Source organism: Terrapene carolina, unplaced genomic scaffold (genome assembly GCF_002925995.2).
Source record: "Terrapene carolina triunguis isolate 2854851 unplaced genomic scaffold, T_m_triunguis-2.0 Scaffold51598, whole genome shotgun sequence".
NCBI lineage: Eukaryota > Metazoa > Chordata > Testudines > Emydidae > Terrapene > Terrapene triunguis.
This window is the reverse complement of record NW_020715949.1, coordinates 34304-40083: the sequence shown is the minus strand read 5'-3', so window position 1 is coordinate 40083 and position 5780 is coordinate 34304.

Below are 5780 nucleotides of genomic sequence, written 5' to 3'. Positions count from 1 at the left end.
TTTGATACGGTACCGCATGAGGAATTATTGGTTAAATTGGAAAAGATGGGGATCGATAGGAAAATCCAGAGGTGGATAAGGAACTGGTTAAAGGGGAGACTGCAGCGGGTAGTACTGAAGGGTGAACTGTCAGATTGGAGGGAGGTCACCAGTGGGGTTCCTCAAGGTTCAGTTTTGGGTCCGATTTTATTTAATCTATTCATTACTGACCTCGGAACCGAATGTAGAAGTGGGCTGATAAAGTTTGCGGATGACACAAAGTTGGGAGGTATTGCCAACTCGGAGAAGGATCGGGATATTCTGCAGGGAGACTTGGATGACCTTGTAAATTGGAGTAATAATAATAGGATGAGATTTAATAGCGAGAAGTGTAAGGTGATGCATTTAGGGATGACTAATAGGAATTTCAGTTATAAGCTAGGGACGCATAGGTTAGAAGTGACGGAGGAGGAGAAGGACCTCGGAGTCCTGGTTGATCGCAGGATGACTATGAGTAGGCAATGCGACGTGGCTGTGAAAAAAGCTAATGCGATCTTGGGATGCATTAGGCGAGGTATTTCTAGTAGGGATAAGGAGGTGCTACTTCCGTTATACAAGGCGCTGGTGAGACCTCACTTGGAGTACTGTGTGCAGTTCTGGTCTCCTATGTTTAAAAAGGATGAACTCAAACTGGAGCGGGTACAGAGAAGGGCCACTAGGATGATCCGAGGAATGGAAAACCTGTCCTATGAAAGGAGACTCGAGGAGCTTGGTTTGTTTAGCCTAACCAAAAGAAGGCTGAGGGGGGATATGATTGCTCTCTTTAAATATATCAAGGGGATAAATACTAGGGAGGGAGAGGAATTATTTCAGCTCAGTGCTAATGTGGACACGAGAACGAATGGATATAAACTGGCCGTGGGGAAATTTAGGCTTGAAATTAGACGAAGGTTCCTAACCGTCAGAGGGGTGAAATTTTGGAACAGCCTTCCGAGGGAAACGGTGGGGGCGAAAGACCTGTCTGGCTTCAAGATTAGGCTAGATAAGTTTATGGAGGGAATGGTTTGATGGGATAACGTGTCATTAATCAATTAGGCAATAATGGCCATCGCTGGTAAAATGAGGGTCTGGCTAGAGAATCTTGCCTGTATGCTCGGGGTTCTGCTGATCGCCATATTTGGGGTCGGGAAGGAATTTTCCTCCAGGGTAGATTGGCAGTAGCCCTGGAGGTTTTTCGCCTTCCTCCGCAGCATAGGGCAGGGGTCGCAAGCTGGAAGATTCTCCGCAACTTGAAGTCTTTAGATCACGATCTGGAGACTTCAACAGCAGAGTTAAGGGAAAGTGGGGGGGTCAACATTTATGGCCTGCATCATGCGGGAGGTCAGACTAGATGACCATATTGGTCTCTTCTGACCTTAAAGTTTATGAGTCTATGAGTCTATGAATCCTGGACTGATCCTGGAAAATGCAGCACATCCCAAAGGAATCTGTTCCAACGCTTAACTCCCATGTTAGAAACTTGCGTCTTATTTCTAGTCTGTCTCCCTTCATGTCCCAGCTGTCAGATCTCATCCTGCCTTTGTATGCTACGGAGAAGAAAATTCCGTAAGGACTGCGATTTCAGCCATGATCTTCGTCGCTGAAAGCAAATATATTCATGCCAGTCACAACTGCCAACTGCTTCCCACTGAATCTCAAAAGCTCCAGGCAGATGCTGGAAACATCCAGCTTCTCCCTTGACAGTTACGACTCAGTGATGTGTTAATATGAAAAATCTGCAGCAGATGGACAATGTATGACAACGCGTTGGGTTGAATATCAGAATGAACACCAACAAAATTGTGGTTTAGTGACAGTTTAAGGTGATATCAAAACTCCCCACCCCACCCATCCAAACAACAAGCCAGGGGAAAAGGGCCGGGTTTAAAAAGGTACATCATAATCATTAATAATAGTAATAATAATTAATTAATCATAATAATTCCTAGCTCTTATATGACCCTGGCCATCAGTCAATGTCAAAGTCCTATCCAAGGAGGCAAGTATTATCATCCCAGTATTATAGATTGTGAAACTAAGGCACGGAGCAGGCAACAGCCCTGCCCTCGGTCACCCAGTTACCGAGGTGAGACTAGACCCCACGTTTCCACCCTCCCAGTCCAACATGTGCTCCACGAGGCCACACCTATGTTAAAGGCCTAATTCACTTTGGTGCCTGTGTAAAACCTACTAGGCACCTATCTGCATCTTTAAGCACCTAAATACCCTTGTAAATATGGCCCTAAGTCCCCTGCATTGCTTGCACCACCAGCCCCTACCGCACTGAGAGGCTGCGCCACAGCAGAGACCCGGCTGTGAGTTTGCTGCAGCCGCCAACCTAGCAGCAGCTGCTGTAGCTCAGGCCGTAGGTGTGCGTGGTTCTAAAGCTCCAGGGCCTGGGTTCTGTTCTGACACTGGCGCCTTTCATATTGCTCACACCGCCGTCCTTAATGCATGCTCTGTGCAGCTTCCCTTCCAAGCAATACACCCCCGGCATTGTCACACAAAACCGGGGCTAGCGCCTCTGCCATAGAAATATTGTGGGGGCTGGTCTGTATTCCTGTTCCACTGCACATCCTGGGACCCAATATGCCCTGTAAACTGCACACACGCCTCTGTGGGGGGCAGAGGAGACAGCAGGATCTGGAGGCTGGAGTGGCTCCTGCCGCGCCTGGGACCAGGCCAAGGACCAGGTAGGAACTGGAGTGATCAGGCCGGGGCTGGGAGCAGCTACCCAGTGGTTGGCAAGACAGAGACTGGCTGAGACTGACTTCCCAGCCTGGAGCTAGTTCCCGCTCCTGCCTGCTGAGTCTCAGCGGCTCCCATGCAGATAGGGTGACGGGTAATAGGAGCCTGTATAACAAAAAGACCCCAAAATCGGGAGTGTCCCTATAAAATCAGGACATCTGGTCACCTACATGCAGAGCACCTGCCCTGCTCCTCCACCACCTAGGGTGGCCAGGTGAGGTGCTGGGTCATCACCTGTGCCAGCCCCTATCATAGAATATCAGGGTTGGAAGGGACCTCAGGAGGTCATCTAGACCAACCCCCTGCTCAAAGCAGGACCAATCCCCAGACAGATTTTAACCCAGATCCCTAAATGGCCCCCTCAAGGATTGAACTCACAAGCCTGGGTTTAGTAGGCCAATGCTCAAACCACTGAGCTATCCCTCACCTACTCAGCCTGACTCCACAGGCAAGTCCCTCCCAACCTGGGCAGGGGGTGGGTGGGAGGGAAAAAGCAGCGAGTGATGGGGGGCGGGGGGCCTCAGAGGGAAGAAGCAGGGCAGGGGCAAGGCCTCGGGGGAAAGATGGGGGGGCAAGGCCTCCGGGGGGAGAGGGGGAGGGAAGAGGCGGGGCAGGGGTGGGGCCTTGGGGAGGGAAGAGGCGCGGCAGGAGAGGTTTTGGAACTCCTGCTGGAGTGTCCGGTTTTTAAATATTACCAAGTTGGCAACCCTACCACCACCCCTCCATTCAAAGCGAACTTCTGCAGCCTCCGATGGTGGCCTCCTCAGCATTCGCATCCACCAGCCATGCCAGCCGTGCACCTGCAAAGTCATTCTCCCTTAATGTGGCAGAGGGTTAATAGAAGATGCCATAGAATTAAGAGTTTGATGGACAGGGTTCTGATTCACAATAGCCCTGTCCCCCCATACTCCCCCATGCCAAAGTCCCCCATTTTCCCCATGCCAGGGGCTTTGTGTGACCCTCCATTGCCCCATTCCCTCATACCAAGGCCCCCCATTCTGCCCCCCATGCCAGGGGCTCTCTGTGTCCTCCATTTCCCCCATCTCAGCACCAAAGAAGCTCCCTAGTGGGATTGTGACATCAAAGGCAAATCAGCCAATCAGCTGTTTTAGTGGAAATCAGGCCTTTCTGGTTCCCAGTTGTCACCAACATCCAGAGGGTTCTTCTCGTGAATGCCTAGAACATTCCCCGAAATGCTGGAACTGTTTGGACACTGCCATCAAAAGTTATCAGATTACAAACAATGAAAAATCGCATTCAGCTCAGAGTTAGGCCTCTACTGGAGAAACAAGGCTACCTTGCAACATCGAGATTTAAGGGCAGCTTGCCACAGAATATGCCACATTTTGCTAAGAGGCACCATTATCTCGGGACGATGATAAATAGCACAGCTAGTAACCAATGAATGAGTGGCAGAAGCAGCCGTATCCTCTGACGAGGAGAAAATCAAAAACTCTTTTGTTGCTCTTCTGAAGAGCTAATTTGCTTTAATTCGATGCTCCTCCTGGCCTAGTTCAATTATGAAATTAGCCTCTCCCTGACTGAAGAATGACGTGACTCTAACTGTCAGGCAGGCCCGGCTCGTTCTGAGACACTGCCCCTGCTTTTCCTGTCTGATGTAACCCAGGCCCATTATGCCATGGATTAGCATGCAGCGCGTATTCCTTTTGAGACCTCTTCCTAATTAACTGACAATGGATCAGCCGCTTCTTCTAGATCGCTTGCGTCTGTCTGATAATAACAACGCTCTGTTTCTCTCTAGACGAGGAGTATGTCTACACTGCAAATTAAAACCCATGGAGCCAAGGCTCAGAGCTGGGGTCGATTGACTTGGGCTCATGCTGCAGGGCTAAAAATTGGAGTGTAGACATTCAGGCTCAGGCTGGCGCCCAGGCTCTGAGACCTTCCCCCCTTGCTGGGTTTCCGAGCCCAGGCTCCAGCCCAAGCCCAAATGTCTACACTGCTATTTTGAGTCACGCAGCCAGAGCCCCACAAGCCCGAGTCAGCTGACCAGGCCAACCACGGCAATGCCGCAGGGCTTGTATGCCCGTGTAGACGTACTTATAAGGCTTAGGTGTAAAAGCTATACAAGACCATTCTGGCACCTAGACTGACCTCCGTCACAGCACAGGCCAGAGAATTTCATCCACAATTCACCTGATACCTTGTGGTTGAACTGGAGCTTAAGTTCTTTTAGAAAGAGACATCCGATCTGGATCTAAAGATGCAAATGGAGAATGCTGTGTCTGCAGGGTCTTATCCGCATAGGCCAGATCTTATCTAAAACCATGGACTGAACAGAGATACGGGATATATTGCTTATCACAACCCCTCCCTCCCCCTGCCTCTCCTCCCTATGACTGGAGGGGCGTTAAGAGACCACTTCACCTTCAACTGTCCCTTGAGATATGTGTTAACTACTTGTGCAACAATCTGTTCCATCGCGTAGTTAGCTGTGACACTCTGCATAAGGACATGTCTAACTACAGACCTTACAGCGGCACAGCTGTAGGCGGCACATGTAAGAGGCTTGGGGAGGCTAAGCCCCCCAGAAAAGGCTGGCCATGCAGGAGGGTAAATGCTACAGATGTGGGGCGGGTCTCCTCCCTTTGGAAGTGCATCATCCCGCCGCCTTTGGAGCGCCAGAAGCGAAGCTCCCTAGAAGTGTGTGTGTGGGGGGGCACTGGTGCCTGGACCATGTCCCCACTCAGGGGCGGCTCTAGCTTTTTTGCTGCCCCAAGCACGGCCGGAAGGCTGCCTTCGACGGCATGCCTGCGGGAGGTCCGCCGGTCCCGCAGCTTCGGCGTACCCGCCGCCAAATTCCCGCCGAATCCGCGGGACTGGCGGACCTCCCGCAGGCATGCTGCCGAAGGCTGTCTGACTGCCACCCTCGCAGGGACCGGCAGGGCGCCCCCCGCAGCCTGCCGCGCCAGGCATGTGCTTGGAGCGCTGGTGTCTGGAGCGGCCGCTGGCAGGGCCGGCTCTGGCTTTTTTGCCACCCCAGGCAAAAAAGC